Below are 18565 nucleotides of genomic sequence, written 5' to 3'. Positions count from 1 at the left end.
AGGAGCTATAGGAGGAGGAGGAAGGAAAGTCATGACTGCCTCTCTTGGAGCGGCTGGTTTGACCCTAGGAAGAGCTCCCTGAAGAACAGGATTCACCCAGGAAGGCGCTCCAAATTTCGGTTCTCGCTTCTGCCTTTCCCTTCCTGATGTTTAACTCATTGGGTGCTCCTTTGAATGTATTTCACTTCTTGGAGTGGGTGCTGCTTTGGGGCCCTCTGTTGACGCTGGAGACGAATCTTGGTGAGTTAACAAAAGGAGGAAATTTGTGCCCCAGTGGAAGCCCAGGTGGTGAGGGAAGCTTTTTGTCCTTTGAACTCTGGATCACTGAAGATGGGCAGAATTGTCCTTCCAACATTAAGATGTCATAAGGTGTGAAACCATAAGCTTTCAAACTGTAATGCTGTGACCCTACACATGTTTGTTGTTTAGTCATTTAGTCGTGTCCAACTCTTCATGACCCCATGGACTCCAGGCACTCCTGTCTTCCACTGCCTCCCGCAGTTTGGTCAAACTCATGCTGGTAGCTTCGAGAACACTGTCCAACCATCTCGTCCTCTGTCGTCCCCTTCTCCTTGGGCCCTCCATCTTTCCCAACATCAGGGTCTTTTCCAGGGAGTCTTCTCTTCTCATGAGGTGGCCAAAGTATTGGAGCCTCAACTTCATGTTTACCTGAGAGTAAGTCCCACTGAACACAAGAGAGTTTGGTTTCTCTTTATTTTCCATTTGTTTTATTTACTCCATATAACTTTGTGTTGTATGCAATGACAAAAAAACACACCTGATTTTGTATCAAGGCATTTTCATATCTTTAGCATCCCCTGGACAGTGGGCTGTAGCTATTATGAGTTCTACTCAGAACAGAACCATTGAAAATAATGCACGTCATTAATAGGGCAGATCCTTACCAGACATTTAAAACACATTACTTCCCCCAAAGATTCCTGGGAACCAGTGGCGTAGCGTGGGGGGTGCAGGGGGGGCCTGCCGCACCAGGCGCAACATCTGGGGGGGCGCTCGCCGCCTCCGGAGTCGCCGAAGAGCCTCGGGCGCAGGCTGTAGCAGAGCCCCATGTCTCGCGGAACCAACGAGCTGTGCGCGCGTCCGGGCTGAAGGCGTCCGGCAGGCAGCGGCTCTCAGCGCTCGCCGCAGTCCCCGCGTTTCAGGGCCACGGAGGGCGCACCAGGCAGCCCCTCCTCACAGCCCCGCCACTGCTGCAGCTGCTGGGCCATGTTGCATTTTCCTCGCCTCTCTGCCCTCCTCCGGGCAAGCGGCGTCGTTTGGGCGGCAGCGCCAGCAGCAACTCGCCTCAGATCACCTGACACGGACCTGCCGCCGCCGACGTGGCTACCTTACCGTAAATACCCCAACCCAGGCAGCAGCAAGAAGAAGCTGGCAGCGGCGGCAGGTTAGGGGTTAGGGGCGCAAATTACTTGCCTTGCCCTGGGTTAGGGGGCGCAAATTACTTGCCTTGCCCTGGGTGCTGACAACCCATGCTACGCCGCTGCTGGGAACTGTAGTTGGTTTTGAGTGCTGGGGATTGTAGCTCTGTGATAAGGAAACTACAGTTCCCAGGATTCTTGGGGAGGTAGTCATGTGCTTTATATTGTTACACAGCACTCCATATTTACACATATATGCAACCTGGAGGGGCTACCAGCATTATTGTTGTTGTTTATTACTTATACCCCATCCATCTGGCCAGGTCTCCCCAGCAACTCTGGGTGGCTCCCAATAAAATATTAAAAACACAATAAAACATCAAACATTAAAAACTTCCCTAAACAGGGCTGCCTTCAGATGTCTTCTAAAAGTCAGATAGTTGTTTATTTCCTTGATACCTGATGGGAGGGTGTTCCACAGGGCGGGCGCCACTACCGAGAAGGCCCTCTGCCTGGTTCCCTGTAACCTTATTTCTCGCAGGGTGGGAACTGCCAGAAGGCCCTCGGAGCTGGACCACAGTGTCCGGGCTGATCGATGGGGGTGGAGACATTCCTCCTCAACCAGGCCTTTGGTTGATCAACACACTTGGCCTTTTAACTGTATTTGTGGTAGGGGGTTACTGATCTTTACTGATCTTTATTATCATTTTTATTATGTATTATGTTCTCATTCTGTATTTTGTTGTTCTGAACCACCCTGTGCTCTTCAGATGAAGGGTGTTATACAAATTTAATAAATTATCATCACCATCACCATCATCATCATCATCATCATCATCATCAGACTATTGGTCCATCTAGCTCAGAACTGTTTACATTGACTGGCAGGGGTTCTGCAGGATTTTAGGTGCAGAACCTTCCCCAGCCCCACCTGGAGATTCTGGGGATTGAACTTGCAACCTTCTGTATGCAAAGCGTACCATATTGCAGGCAGGTCCAACGCTCAAGAGACTGCAATCTACTCCCAGTATTAAAAAAAAAAAACTGGCAGTGATCTGGGGGTTTTTTTGGGGAAGGATGACCCAGAGTTGATGAGCTTTGGGGGGAGATTGGCCTACAACACCCAGCGATTGACCTAGAACAGCTTCGTGATCGGCAAGTAGATCGCGACCGACGTGTTGGACATGCCTGCCATATTGGAAGTCCTTATTAGGTCTGATTCTCTCGGGCAACTCATTAATTTTCCCTCAGATTACCACACCAGCCCATATGTTAACTCTCAGCTTCTGCTGTTGTATTTTCAGAGGAAAGTCATGGAAGAGAGCAAACCCAGAAGTTCCCTGTTAGAAGCTGGGATGGAGGAGACAGGAGAAGTCTTCCAGGACCTCGAGGTGAGACCCTTACACTGTGTTATTTTATAGAATCAGCATTGAAAGGGACTCAAGGCTCATCTCATCCAACCGCCTGCAATGCAGGAATCTCAGCTAAAGCATCCATGGCAGGTGGATGTAATGGGACAAGGCGATGAGATCTCTCCTAACTTTACAACCAAGAAGGCGAAGCTGCAAGCCTGGATCTTTCTCTCCGGTAAGGCCAATGGACTACGAAGGTCACTGTGGAGGAGAGGGTGAAGTCCTTGCATCTTGCAATATTGCTCTGCCCTAAAACTCTTTCTCCCAAGTGACTGAAAAGGCCACATTCCTACTAAGAGTCTCATCCTCTACAGACTGATCTACCGTATTTTTCTGTGTATAACATGCCCCCGTATATAGAATCATAGAGTTGGAAGAGACCACGAGGGCCATCGAGTCCAACCCCCTGCCAAGCAGGAAACACCATCAGGGTTGTCAAGCCTCTGCTTAAAGACCTCCAAAGAAGGAGACTCCACCACACTCCTTGGCAGCAAATTCCACTGTCGAAAAGCTCTTACTGTCAGGAAGTTCTTCCTAATGTTTAGGTGGAATCTTCTTTCTTGTAGTTTGGAGCCATTGCTCCGTGTCCGCTTCTCTGGAGCAGCAGAAAACAACCTTTCTCCCTCCTCTAGGTGACATCCTTTTATATATTTGAACATGGCTATCATATCACCCCTTAACCTCCTCTTCTCCAGGCTAAACATGCCCAGCTCCCTTAGCCGTTCCTCATAAGGCATCGTTTCCAGGCCTTTGACCATTTTGGTTGCCCTCCTCTGGACACGTTCCAGTTTGTCAGTGTCCTTCTTGAACTGTGGTGCCCAGAACTGGACACAGTACTCCAGGTGAGGTCTGACCAGATATAAGACAACCCCTGTTTTTTTGAACCCAAAATTTAAGAAAGCAATATTTTAAACATCAGACAGAACAAGTTTGATATTTTATTGAATATTCAAAGCACCAGCACTGGCGTGGCAACCCCTGTGAGTGCCTGGGGCCGTGGGGGGGTGCATGTGCGGGGGCAGATCATCAAAAGTTTTTGAGATTTTTTTGGGCGGGGGGAGACCCCCTAAGCCAGACACAGCAGCTGCGGGAAGCTAAATTGTGTGTTTTTCCACCCTTGTGCATTCACCATTCCTGTAGAAGGCAACCCCCAATTATTGACTTTTTTAAAGCAAAAAACATTGTCTTATACATGGAAAAATATGGTATATTGGCTCCCTAGTTCCTCATACATCAGTGGCATCAGCTGATGGGTGGATAGGCATGGTTTGGGGAAAACAGCCTGATGGGCTAATAATAATAATAATAATAATAATAATAATAATAATAATAATAAATTATTTATACCCCGCCCATTTGGCTGGGTTTCTCTAGCCACTCCCAACAGAATATTAAAAACATGCTAAAACATCAAACATTAAAAACTTCCTTAAACAGGGCAGCCTTCAGATGTCTTCTAAAAGTCAGAAAGTTGTTTATTTCCTTGTTTATTCCTTGTTGTTTATTTCCTTGACATCTGATGGAAGGGCATTCCACAGGGCGGGCGCCACCACCGAGAAGGCCCTCTGCCTGGTTCCCTGTAACTCACTTCTCGCAGGGAGGGAACAGCCAGAAGGCCCTGGGAGCTGGACCTCTGTGTCCAGGCTGAACGATTAGGGTGAAGACAGTCCTTCGGTGTCCTGTCCTGTCCCAGTTGAACAGCCTGCAAGCCAGGCTGATTTGGAGGCTTCTCTGTGACCTCCAGAAGAAGCTCCACAAAGACTTCTAGATTCCTTGGGTGAAATCTAGCCCTGGTTTTGCTCTCTTGCTAAGGCAATTGGAGTATGAAGATAGGGTGGTGAAACGTAGGATGAAGCCTTCGCATCCAGTAATGCTTATCTATCCTAAAAATGGTCCACCATTGGTATTTCAGGTACAGTCAGAGGTGGTGATTCCAAGTTCATCCACAGCATGCCAAACTGCCCCCACAGTGGTGGTCTGGCAACCATGGCTGACACCCAAGAGGGAAGACGGCAGAGGTGAGACCAGCCTGATAGGTAAGGGCAGGAGGGAGATGGCTTCTTTGTTCCTGAGTTATAAGATGCTCTGTGATTCCAACAGCAGTATAGCTGTATAAAAAGGTCAAGGGACCTCTGACCATTAGGTCCAGTCATGGCCGACTGGGGTTGCGGCGCTCATCTTGCTTTACTGGCCGAGGGAGCCGGCGTACAGCTTCCGGATCATGTGGCCAGCATGACTAAGCCGCTTCTGGTGAACCAGAGCAGCGCACGGAAACACTGTTTACCTTCTTGCCGGAGTGGTACCTATTTATCTACTTGCACTTTGACGTGCTTTCAAACTGCTAGGTTGGCAGGAGCAGGGACCGAGCAACGGGAGCTCATTCCGTTGCAGGGATTCAAACCGCCGACCTTCTGATTGGCAAGCCCTAGGCTCTGTGGTTTAACCCACAGCGCCACCCACGTCCCTAGTATATATGTATACTACTAGTGGCCAAAATTGTGGAAACCTTTTGGGAAAAGTGTATTTCTGAGGTTTGATGCCTCACAACACCACCTTTTTTATAGTAATACCATAAAATTATATGTCAATGGAAAGATAATTTAACGAAGAATGTAATGCAACAAAGTTTGTTCAATTATCTATATTCTATCAAAAGGTATAGCCAAATAACCAGAAAAAAGAAAGCACAACTTGCTTAGGTTGATATGCAGTAACTTTGTTGCATTACATTCTTCATTACATGATCTTTCCATTGATTAATAATATGGTATTACTCCCCAAAAAAGTGGTGTCATGAGCCATCAGACCTCAGATTCTATACTTTCCCCTAAGGGTTTCCACTATTGTATATATGGATAGAAGAATCAGTCAATTTCACTTCTTTCAGTTCTTCATTTTTCCAATCTTAAATTCAGTCCCCCACATTTCCCACAAAACTCTGCAGGAATCTGGGGAATTGGGGTATTCAGTGATGATGCATCTATTTTCTTTAGGTATGTTCCGTAAGGCAGTAACCATATTAGAAGTGTGGTTCAGTGAGTCATTGGTGAGTTTCACCCCCATAGCCTGGGGGCAAGGGAGATAACAATTTAAAATCAGAATCCCAGCTATGCATGAGGAGGGCAGCTAGGGGATCCATCTCACTCACTGAGAGGGTTTCTCCAGGAGAATGATAATATCAGTACAGGGCCATCTTTACTCGGGGTGCAAGGGGTGCGACGCACCCAGGCACCAAATTCTGGGGGGCCACCTAAGCTCTGAACTGTCTATCTCAGGGATAGGCAACCTAAGGCCCGGGGGCCAGATCCAGCCCAATCGCCTTCTAAACCTGGACCACAGACGGTCTGGGAATCAGTGTATTTTTACATGAGTAGAATGTGTCCTTTTATTTAAAATGCATCTCTGGGTTATTTGTGGGGCGTAGGAATTCATTCATTGCCGCCACCGCCCCCCCCCATATAGTCCGGCCCACCACATGGTCTGAGGGACAGTGGACTGGCCCACGGCTGAGAAAGGTTGCTGACCCCTGATCTACCTGTTATGAAATAATAAATAATTTTGATCAAGCTAGAAAACGAAATACATATATACCTAGGTACAGTGGTACCTCGGGTTTCATACTCTTCAGGTTACATACGCTTCAGGTTACAGACTCCGCTAACCCAGAAATAGTGCTTCAGGTTAATAACTTTGCTTGAGGATAAGAACAGAAATCGCGCTCCAGCGGCACGGCAGCAGCAGGAGGCCCCATTAGCTAAAGTGGTGCTTCAGGTTAAGAACAGTTTCAGGTTAAGTACGGACCTCCGGAATGAATTAAGTACTTAACCCGACGTACCACTGTATTACTGAAATGTATACCTACTGTTTCTCTAAAGGATTTTTGACTTTACCAAAGCGGCGGCGCTTGTCATTCACAATGGTGGCGCTTGTCAGACTTGGGGGCGCTGGGCAGATCTTTGCAGAACATATGTTAAAGACTCCCCAGTATCAGTATGTGGAATAGTGAGTTTAAATAAAGGAAATTGCACCCAAACACATTTAGTGGGTTTCCTACTGAAGTTTCTGCTTCTCAGCTTGAGTTCTATCAAGCTTTATATTATTATTCTTACAGGTGGCATGCAGTTGACTGAAACTGAGGGAGAACCATACAGCACATTTGAACCTCAGGATGAAGAGATGATTGAAAACCTGACATTGCAAGATGGACAAAGGAGGCATGGGGGAAACCCCATAGCAGAGAGGGGAGAAGGTGCTTCTCTTTCTCCAACACTCATTGCACAGCAAAACCCATTCAAATGTTCCAAGTGCAAAGAGAGTTTTTATTCAAAGTTTGATCTTCTTATACATCAAAGAATCTGCACAGCAGAGACACCCTTTAAATGTGTATTGTGTGAGAAAGGTTTCAGAGAGAGTTCAAGTTTTAGTTGCCACCTGAAAACTCACACTGAGGAGAGACCTTTCAAATGCCGTAAATGTGGGGAGACCTTCAAGCTGGGTTCACAACTTATTCTGCATCGAAGAACCCACACTGCAGAGAGGCTTTATGAATGCTCAGAGTGTGGATGGAGATTCAGATCCAGCAATTTCTTTAAAGCTCATCAGAGGAGCCATACAGGGGAGTAGCCAGACTGTGGCACAAGCTATGCTCCTCAGTCAAGACTTGTATAAATATAAACCAACCTCCCCATAAAGAAATGTTTTGTATGGGTGTCAAATGAGTTTCCATTTTGACACAAGCCTTGCAATACTTTGAGTAATCCATAAGGTGGAGAGGGCCACAGAAACTATCAGAGTGTAGCAAGATCTGTGAAGATAGCTCAAATACATGAGTGTAAGAGAGGCAGCCAATGGGATAACTGTTTAGAATGTGGAAAAGTTGTGCATGCCTTATTTCACACTGAAGAATGCACAGAGGGTAAATATTGTCAACGGGACATCTTAGTACTTGTACGTGAGCAATGGGGTCCTGCCTTGAGTGCCCTGGGAAGGAAGTTAAATGCAACATTGTGCATGCTTACCTTCTGCGGAACTCCCTGCCTCAGTTTTTATGGATCTTGGTTGGTTTTAATTCTTTTAGTGGAAGGATTTTAACCAATTCTAGTTGCTCATTTAGTTTCCTATGGGAGGAATCAAACTCAAAATAAAAAGGTAGGCATGGCTATAGGAAGTTAACTCCACACAGAAGTGAGAGCTGTTCCAAAACCTTCTGTTTCTCCATTCTTAAATTGACATTTATGTTATTCCCATAAACATTTCTCTTTTTGAAATACATGTTTTATCTGGGAATTGCTTCTGTAAATATCAGAATGCCTTTGCCAATAAAATTTGTTATGTTTTTCTTCTGTTTCTATATGTGATACATTTGTCACTTTAAGGCTGCCATGTTAAACATCCTGTAAGTATATGTTGGTGCATTGTTTAAGATATTTAACTACTGCTATTCTGGCAAACCTTTACAATGTGGTTTACTTGAAGATACTAAACAACATATTTCAATCTAAGCTTTGCAATGTCTTGGCCAAGACAAGCTAGCTGGGGAAAGTCTAGACCTCTCTTATTTCCTCACGGCCAGGTGGTTCTGGAATAGCTCCATGCTGCTGTTGGCTGGGGAAGTGGAGGTCTCAGTTGGAGCATTTGAAACCCATTTAGCACAACACCTGTGTTAACATGCCGTGAACAAGGATGTTCATAACATGGAATCAAACTTAAGGCCTGTTCCGTGTTTCCTTCTCGGTCACAAAGTCAGTCAGTCAGTCACAAACGAAGTGTGAGTTCAGCATGGTAGTGTGTGGTTGTCATACGTTTGGAATTCCCCAGACATAGCCGGGATTCAGCGGAAATTCTGGGCGGAAATCCCTGAGAAAATCTGGACATATGGCAACCCATGTCAGAAGTGTAGATTTTAGTGAATTTCCCGAAAAATAGCCCTATTTTTTTTTGGGGGGGGGGTGTTGTTGCAAAAAGCAAAACAAAAACACAAGAACTTTGGGCAAGGCTAAAAACAGCTCAATAACTTTTGTGTCCAGATTTTGAAATATAGCAACCCTACAATAATGATACTCTCCTACTCACCAGTCACACCACGGCGCAGCATGGGCGGAGGCCACGGGGCGGTTGCTGCCTCAATACAGCTATGCGCTTGCTTCACTGGGCTCAGCTCAAAATGGCTTCTACAGGTGAACCAGGAAGTGACCTCTCCAGACAATGGAATTACTCTTCTTTTCTTATCTGTGTCACTGCGATCTCCTGGTTGACGTGGACGCCGTTAGGCAGCTGAATGCGCATGCATGCTCCATCTGTTTCCCTCCCACCCACCGCTCTAGGCAGACCCGGATGCTAGCAACCTACGCTACGCCACTGCAGCCACATGCCCAAAGCATGATTTCAGCACAATTAGCATTCCTAGCTATGGTGGCTATGCTCTGGAAGCAGTATATGTGTTAAGTTGGGGGCGACGATATCAGACGACACAGTGATTCTTCCAAAGCAGCTCTTTATTTCTAAGCTGGAACAGAACTGACTGAGGAGCTCAGTCAGCCTGCTTATATAGAGCTCCAGAACAATGTAACTGTTACCATTTTCTAAAACTATCCAATCACTGAACGTCACTTTCGATCCTTCATTTGCATAACTATCTACAGTATCCCCCTGCTGGCCCAGGGTGAGAACTTCAGTACATAACAATATGTTTCTGAGTACCAGCTTCTGGTAGATGAAGGAGAGGAGAGTCCTCTTGCAGGATTCCTGTTGGGAAAACAAGTTGGTCACTGAGAACATGATGTGGGACTAGACAGGTCAGTGGCCGGATCCAGCAGGCTCTTCGCATGTTCTTTGGTCTGTGTTCTCCACAAACAGTTATGCAGAGATGTACCTCCTTGGCAACAAGAGGCAACATGGAGCCCTCATCACTCGGAATTTTTATTAATTTTTTTTTGTTTTACAATTTAGAATATTCATTTATGCAACCTTAAAATATCAGTGTCTTCCCTTCTCCTCTTTCTGTGGTTCATTTTACATAGCATAAATCCCTGCATATTTTATATAAACTAAACCATTCGGTATTTGTTATGTACTGAGTTGAATAGGATCCAAAATGCAGGAGTCTGATTGGTCCTAGAACAATGCAGCAGTATGATTGGTCTGCAGGAGCCACCCAATCCAGCTCCAGATGGAAGTGAATCCACAACCTGATTGGCCTACAGGAGAATTCCGGAATTAGCCAATCACGTGCAGCACATTGTGTAAATAATGTCTATAAAGCAGATATTTTGGGGAAACTTCCATTCCTCCCCCCACTATGAGCTGAATAAAGAGCATGAAATCCACTCTCGACTCTGAGTATATTTCAGTATTCCATTATTACTTCCATCAAAACTTATTTACACGGTTGAATTTATCTTAATGCTGCCAATGTTTTCAAATACACTCAATTTGCCCCCACACACATATATTCAATAAACATTCTCCAATTATCTTTAAACAAATGTTCTTGTTGATCTCTTATTCTATATGTTAAGTCTGCAAGCTGCACATGTTCCATCATTTTAAGTTGCCATTCTTCTTTAGCTGGGACCTCACTCGTTTTCCATTTTCGGGCTAACAAAACACAGCCACAGTCATTGCATACATAAATAACCTTTTTTGACACCTTGGAATTTCCGTCTGAATTATCCCCAACAAGGACGACTCTGTTTTGGGGGGAAAGTACTTATAAACATTCCCCCCCAATTCATTGTAAATTATTACCCAATACTCTTTTACCCTCATTGCACCTCCAACACTTATCTGATTCAGTCTTATACATCTTAGCAAGCCTACTTGGAGTTAAATACCATCATTGAATGACTCTGAATTCTTGATAGACCCATTCATGTAGGATAAAGGTGCTTCCCTTTTGATGCTAGCCATTCCTATGATAGTGAATTCTGTATTTCTACACTGCACATATCATAAAATACCAATATGGTAGACAATGCTAAATACACCATTTAAAAAACTATAGAGGCAACTGTTCAGGCATACCAACTAGAATAAAATCTATTGTGGGGGCCAAAGCAACCTCAGCCCCTAGGAGTACTTTTAGCTCAGTATACGTTTGCCACCTCAGTCTGTTTTGAGAATTTGTTTTGAAACGGAGCAATACTACTCATTGTAGTACATCCTGTGTTACAGAATTCTGTGCTGCAAAAAGTTTTGGTGGCCGCTGGCTTAAACAGCTTCAAAGGGGGGTTATTTAAATTCCTGGAGGATAGGAAGTATTAACCTTAACAGCTCAATAGTACCACCATTTATAGTGGGATGTGGGTGGCACTGTGGTCTAAACCACTGAGCCTCTGGGCTTGCCGATCAGAAGGTTGGCGGTTCGAATCCCTGCAATGGGGTGAGCTCCCATTGCTCGGTCCCAGCTCCTGCCAGCCTAGCAGTTCGAAAGCATGTCAAAAGTGCAAGTAGATAAATAGGTACCGCTCCGGTGGGAAGGTAAATGGTGTTTCTGTGCACTGCTCTGGTCTCATGACCCGGAAAAACTGTCTGTGGACAAATGCCGGCTCCCTTGGCCAGTAGAAGAAAAAGAAGAAGAGGAGGAGCTTGGATTTGATATCCCGCTTTATCACTACCCGAAGGAGTCTCAAAGCGGCTAACATTCTCCTTTCCCTTCCTCCCCCACGACAAACACTCTGTGAGGTGAGTGGGGCTGAGAGACTTCAAAGAAGTGTGACTAGCCCAAGGTCACCCAGTAGCTGCATGTGGAGGAGCGGTTCACCAGATTACAAGAAAGAAAAAGAATACAACAAAACAATACAATACAATACAAAAACAAAAACACTACGTAACACTGACACTAAAACATTGAATTAACAAAACACAAGAAACACAATTTAAAACACATCCATAATTTCAGTATCTTATCTTTCATTCACATATTTTCCACGACCTCCTCACACCTCCCTTTTTGTATTCCACTTCAATTAACTGTTTCAGCAATTCCTTTCCATCTTCCTCAGTTTTCTGTCCTGTAATTTATCTTAACACATTCTAGCCTTATTTTTCCCTTTAATCCATTAACAATCTATTTGTACTTAATTCTTTGTAACATTTCTGCTAAGGCCATATAACTTCATTCCAGCATCCTTCTAACATTCATTAATTTTACAGTATTTCTGTAAATAATCTTTGAATTTTTTCCAGTCTTCTTCCACCGACTCTTCTCCCTGGTCTCGGATTCTGCCAGTCATTTCCGCCAGTTCCATGTAGTCCATCAACTTCATCTGCCACAAGTCTACTGCTCTTAACCACTACACCACACTGGCTCTCAGTAAAGCGAGATGAGCACCACAACCCCAGAGTCGTTCACAAGTCGACTTAACTGTCAGGGGTACTTTACCTTTACTTTTTTTTAACCACCATTTATAAGGGCCCTCAATTTTTCAATAGCAGATGCTAAAGACATGCAGTATGTCTTGTGTTTGGGATGCTAAACCTGATGGATTTCATATTTTCTTTTTTAATGTTCCTATGTTGGCAATATATGAAAATAAATTCAATTTTAAGTTTTAAAAAAGAACAGGAAGGCTATAACTCAAAGTACAAGAGGAGAGAGTCTTTCTCACTTGCCATGTTGCTCTTCTTGGATCAGTTTTCCTCTCTATGAACTTCAATTCCCAGCAGACTTTGCAAACAAAGAGCAGCTGGCCTCATTTACCTGAGCATGTGCACAGCTGGGGGAGAGTAAGTCTGGGATGCAAGAGGCAAGTCATAAATTCAGCACCACCTGTCTAGAGCTCAAGAGAAAACATCATGGTATCCTGTAGGAGAAGCTTAACATAGAGTTCCCATTTCTGCTCTGCTTCCTGGGCGCTGACATCCTAGCTTTTAATCATCCACCCCCAGAGTGAGTGCTGCATTGGGGCTGGATAGTAGACCCATTTTCCTTTCTACTTTCCTGGGTGAGTTAAAGGAATTCTTTCATTTCTTCAGAGGAGAATGGAAGCTGAATCTGGGAGGTGCCTAGTGGTGGGAGCGGAATTTGGTGAGGAAAGTGTTCTTGCAACAGGCAACAGACTTCAGTTCATACCCACTATATTGAGAAGAAAAAGCCACTAAGCTCTGTCCTAAATTGTGGTAGATCTTAATTACTGCTGGTTGCTTGCAAACTGTATAGAAAAAATACATGCAGACATAGATGGGGTTCATGGTGTATTCATGGGATACACGGGACACGGGGGGTGCTGTGGTCTAAACCACTGAGCCTCTCGGAAGGTTGGTGGTTCGAATCCCCCACAATGGGGTGAGTTCCCGTTGCTCTGTCCCAGCTCCTGCCAGCTTAGTAGTTTGAAAGCATGCCAGTGCAAGTAGATAAATAGGTACCGCTGTGTGGAAAGGTAAACAGACTTTCCATGCGCTCCGGTTTCCATCACTGTGTTCCATTGTGCCAGAAGCGGTTTAGTCCAGCTGGCCACATGACCTGGAAAGCTGTCTGTGGACAAACACAGTCTCCCTCGGCCTGAAAGCGAGATGAGCGCCACAACCCCATAGTTGCCTTGGACTGGACTTAACCGTCCTGGAGTCCTTTACCTCCCCCCCCTCCACAATGGTTTAGCATTTGGAGGAAGCCTGTTTCACATGAGGCCCTTTCTCATAATGCTCTAGGTGTGGGAATCTCCCTAATATCTTTGGTGTCTCTGCTACATATCCCATATTCTCTTACAGAGTTGGGAGACCTGTATCTGTGACCCATGGGGGACCAATTCCACATGCAACCTGAAATGGATGAAGCTCTGGATGACATTGTTGAAGTGATACTCCAGGAACGCGTTAATGAAGTGATACACTCTTTACAGGTGAAATAATCAAGAACTAAAGGCCAATGGCCCATCTAGTCCAGCATCCTGGTCTCCCAGTGGCCAAACAGGGGCAAATAACATCTGGGTACAAGAGCCTTCTCCTCTTCTGCGGTCTCACAACACTTGTACTAAGATAAAAATACTACCTCTTAAGTGTGGAAGTAGGGGATAGCCATCATGGCTAGTAGTCATTGATAGACTTCTCCATGAATATTTTCAAGCCATCCAAGTTGGTGGCCGTTTAGTTCACAACCGCAATGTGCCGCCAGGGTGGTGGGGGGGGGCAGGGGTTGAGTTACTTGTCCCTCTAATGCTTGAGAAGGAGATGTGCAGGCCACAATAGATTAGATAAGGTTGCCTCTTCCATATGGTCTGTCTAGTCTTCAGCCTATTCTTCAGCAAGGGACTCCACATGTGATGTATTCAGGGTCTGGAGGTCCTGGGGAGCCCTGGGGGCGCCCGTCTCAAAATAGCTGCTGTGGTGGGTGGGACAAGCAAGAACTTTTAGCGGGTGTTAATATTGTGAGCCCCTCCATCAGAGGCGCAGGTTGCATAGATGTGTAAATAAACCATCTATCATCAAGATACCACAGTCTCAGCTGTCCCTCATTCTGAGGAAACCAAACCCTCAGTAAGTGCCTGGAACCCCTTGAATACCATACTACTGTGAGATGGGGTAGTGTGTATTAAATGGGCATACTTTAAATGTGTGGGGTGTAAACAAACACAGCCCTAAATTCTCACTTGCAGAGGGAGGGTGAAATATGAAGATGATGGGGGCAGTTGCTCCAGCTTGAACAATAGGTTCCTATTAAAATGATTCCTTTCTTTTGTCTCTGGAGAGATTGGAGGTGAGGGAGGCAGCTGCAAATTTATTCACTGCAGGCCAGGCTCCATCTTCAGTTGAGCAGAGGCAGCTGCAGAATGAAACCCAGGAGGAACGTGAATATGTTGTTGGGGAGATGGCTGCAAATTTCCTCACTGCAGGCCAGGCTCCATCTTCAGTTGAGCAGAGGCAGCTGCAGAATGAAACCCAGGAGGAAGATGATGATGATTGGGAGGTGGCTGCAAATTTCCTCACTGCAGGCCAGGCTCCATCTTCAGTTGAGCAGAGGCAGCTGCAGAATGAAACCCAGGAGGAAGATGATGATGATTGGGAGGTGGCTGCAAATTTCCTCACTGCAGGCCAGGCTCCATCTTCAGTTGAGCAGAGGCAGCTGCAGAATGAAACCCAGGAGGAAGATGATGATGATGATGATTGGGAGGTGGTTGCAAATTTCTTCACTGCAGGCCAGGCTCCATCTTCAGTTGAGCAGAGGCAGCTGCAGAATGAAACCCAGGAGGAAGATGATGATGATTGGGAGGTGGCTGCAAATTTCCTCACTGCAGGCCAGGCTCCATCTTCAGTTGAGCAGAGGCAGCTGCAGAATGAAACCCAGGAGGAAGATGATGATGATGATTGGGAGGTGGCTGCAAATTTCCTCACTGCAGGCCAGGCTCCATCTTCAGTTGAGCAGAGGCAGCTGCAGAATGAAACCCAGGAGGAAGATGATGATGATTGGGAGGTGGTTGCAAATTTCTTCACTGCAGGCCATGCTCCATCTTCAGTTGAGCAGAGGCAGCTGCAGAATGAAACCCAGGAAGAACAGGATGATGGGGAGGGCAGGATTTGGGGTAAGTTCAGACTCCCCCTATCCTGCTATAAGTGCTAAACCCACCCACCCCTTTGCCCTTTCCCCACACCTGACTAAAGGCCTCCTTTTATTTCTCACCCCCTTGCATATTCTTCCCCAGCTCACCTGGGCTGGCCAGCTGTTCCACATGCTTCGGTTGGCATGGCCACCTGCTGGTCACCACATGAACTGCAGAGCGTGATAATACCTTACATTCTTATTTATCTAGGAAGGGAAGAAAACCAGGAATTGTGCCAATGCATTCACAATAAGTGATTTTGTTTCATAAGAAAATAAATCCCTGTCCCATTAATATTCCCTTCAATCTCTTAAGCTCCTGCTTTAGAGGAAAGGAAAGATATGCTGGTCAAGGAGTCTTTCAGCAGCATATTTGTCAGAGCTGCCTCTAGGTCCCAGCTCACAGAGGACCAACGCCAGGCTGTCGTTATGTACAAAAGTCTTTATTGAGGTTCAGTTTCCATTTCAAAGCCGCAGCGCGCAGCTCTACGTCTTAAACCCTAGACCGGCGAAGTACAGTCTGAGTCTCCTCCCCTATTGTAGCACCCTGCTTGTGGTTAACGCTTAGCTGGAATGAAATATTCAACGCAGCAATAGAGAAATTAAAATAATAATTTATTTGTCAGACAAATAAATATGAGGCACAGTGGTATATGGTTACCAAGCTCTGGCCTGGCCTCCTGCCATTCTGGCCAGCACTTATATTTCCTTAATCCAGCCCCCTTGCTCCTCCTATGGCTGTCTCTGTCCAATCAGCCTGGTTGAAATTCCTATTGGCTGTTTGCTAGAACCAATCACAAAAGATACACCCATTTCCTTTTGCCCTTTTATGGGAAATAAAAGCCATATTTATAATTGGCAAACAAGTAGCCATTAACCTCTACAAGGCACCTTAATTACCAAATCACCTTTGCCCCCTTAATTCTAAAATAGAGCAGATGGCTAAAACAGATGGTGGCTAATTCTATTTTAAACAGGTATCAAAGATCTTTTGTACGCATCATCAATGAAAGATCTCCTTCATTGGAGGTTCCTTTAAACAAAAACCTGACAACCATCTGTCTAGAGTGCTCCGATGGTGCTTGGCAAGGGGGGGCTAGGCTGGTGGCTGATGGCCCCTGTGATCTCTTCCAACTATATGAAATAGGAATCTAGCATAAGGATTTAACATTTCTTAGCTTCTAATTCCTTTGCATAATTACATTTAAGCCAATATATTTTTAATACATAATATATAATTTTTTTATAAGCAAAGACGTTTTCAAAGTAAGAAAAAACTTAAAAACACTTTCTTTCCCTATTTCCATTAGCTCTTGCCCTTAGGAAAATGTGGCTCAAGTCTCTAATGGGAGGCACAATAATTCTTACTATTTACCAACTTAATTGTAGCTTAATTGTACTCTGCAATATGCAAGGTCAGTGACCTCTGCTCAGCCTTTTATGACCGCAATAAACCAGAGGGCCTCTCTGGCGGAAGAGGATGAACATCTGCCAATATCTTAGCCAGCCTAGTTTCTGCCTGGCATGAATCATTTGTGAATTTGAACTCATTTTTAAGATACAACCTTGATCAAAAAATATAAGCTTGATAAAAATGCAGGCTTATGATTAGATGCCTCACTATGACACCAGTTTAAGATCCTAGCCCTGCTCCACCTTTTAAGCTGCTCTCTCCTCCTCTGGGTCCTCCTGCCCGCTGGGGCATTGCCCTTTCTGGACTCTTCCGACGCTGAGTCGCTTAACTCCTCCCCCTCCCTCCGGCGGGCTTTAGGACCCGGTTCCCAATCCTCATTCTCTGCTGTCCCGCGTTCCTGTACATTTGAACTTGCCTCTCACGCCAACCCAGTGACCTTCCTCCTGACCGTTACACTACTTCTGTCACTGCTTCCCTCTTCCAGGATACTGGCCGGATCTGACCTCCCCTCCGTTGTCTGACTCTCCGATGGAGGTGTGGTCAGCCCTGCCTTATCTTCTCTCCCTGGTGGGGAATGCACTGGCCCCGATCCTTGGGACTCTTCCCCCCCACTCTGCTCTGGTGGGGAAGCTGGTCCTGATTTCCAACTACTGCTCTGGGAGTCCCTGCTGCCCCCTTGCTCCTGGGACGTTCCCCTTGGGAACCCCCTACCCCTGGCCACTGGCGCCCCCTTCTGTGAATCTTCCGATTCGCTGGAGAGGCTCATGGAATCCCTCGGTCCACTGTCCTCTTCTCCTACGCTCCCCTCGGATTCTTCCCCTTCGCTCTCCATCTCCTCTCTTCCCTGTGCCTCTGCTCCTGAACCCCTGACAATATTCTAACAGACAAAGGGGAAATAAATAACTCTCACTATGGGAGATCAAACATTTTAATGAATGAAATGACACCACAACACATTTAGGGGAGAGCCAAAGGAAGGCTTTCCTTCTTCTTTGCTGACCCATAAAGTATTTCTCGCCTTTATTTCAGCAGGTGATACGCAGGTAACTGAGAAAGAAGGAGAATGTTGTGCGATATCATCAACGGGACCTGAGCACAAAGAGATGAACGAGAATGTTATACAGGAAACTCAGGTGGAAGAGAGACCCTATCAATGTAGCCAATGTGGAAAAAGCTTCAAACACAGGTCGAACCTTTATCAACACCAAAGAGGTCACACAGGAAAGACCCCCTATATATGTAAGCAGTGTGGGAAAAGCTATAAGCGCAGCTCGTCCCTTATTGAGCATGAAAGAATTCACACGGGAGAGAAGCCCTATAAATGTGAGGTGTGTGATAAAAGCTTCAGGTACAAGCGAAACCTTGCCCTACACCAAGTAACCCACACTAAAGAGAAGCCTTATAAATGCTCAGAATGCGGGCAGAGCTTTGGCCTAAAGAGAAGCTTGAAAGCACACCAGAGAACCCACACAGGGGAAAAGCCATACAAATGCTCGGTATGTGGCAAGTGTTACAAGACTCGATCCAACCTGAAGAGCCATCAAAGAATCCACACAAAAGAAGAGCCATATAAATGCTTGGAATGTGAACAGAGCTTCAGATTTTTTACACAGCTTACCAGACACCAGAGTACCCACACAGCAGATAAACCATTCAAGTGCTCAGAGTGTGGTAAGGATTTTAATTGTAAATCGAACCTTAATAGTCACACAAGAATCCACACCAAAGAGAAGCCTTATAAATGCTCAGAATGTGAGCGGAGCTTCCGTCACAAGAGAAACTTGACAGAACACCAGAGAATCCACTCAGGGCACAAACCTTACGAATG

The 18565-nt window shown here is 45.5% G+C and overlaps 1 long non-coding RNA gene across 1 annotated transcript; it reads left to right on the top strand.

Moving 5' to 3' along the window:
• Positions 1-2678: 2678 nt before the first annotated feature.
• On the top strand, positions 2679-7981 carry LOC307209790. Its single transcript, XR_013835777.1, has 3 exons — positions 2679-2770; positions 4704-4827; positions 6903-7981. It is a non-coding gene; the product is annotated as an uncharacterized lncRNA (long non-coding RNA).
• The last annotated feature ends 10584 nt before the right edge of the window (positions 7982-18565 follow it).

This window comes from Podarcis cretensis, assembly GCF_951804945.1.
Source record: "Podarcis cretensis genome assembly, chromosome: 2".
Lineage (NCBI taxonomy): Eukaryota > Metazoa > Chordata > Lepidosauria > Squamata > Lacertidae > Podarcis > Podarcis cretensis.
The sequence above is the reverse complement of the archived record's forward strand: the minus strand, read 5'-3'. Positions and strand labels throughout refer to the sequence as shown.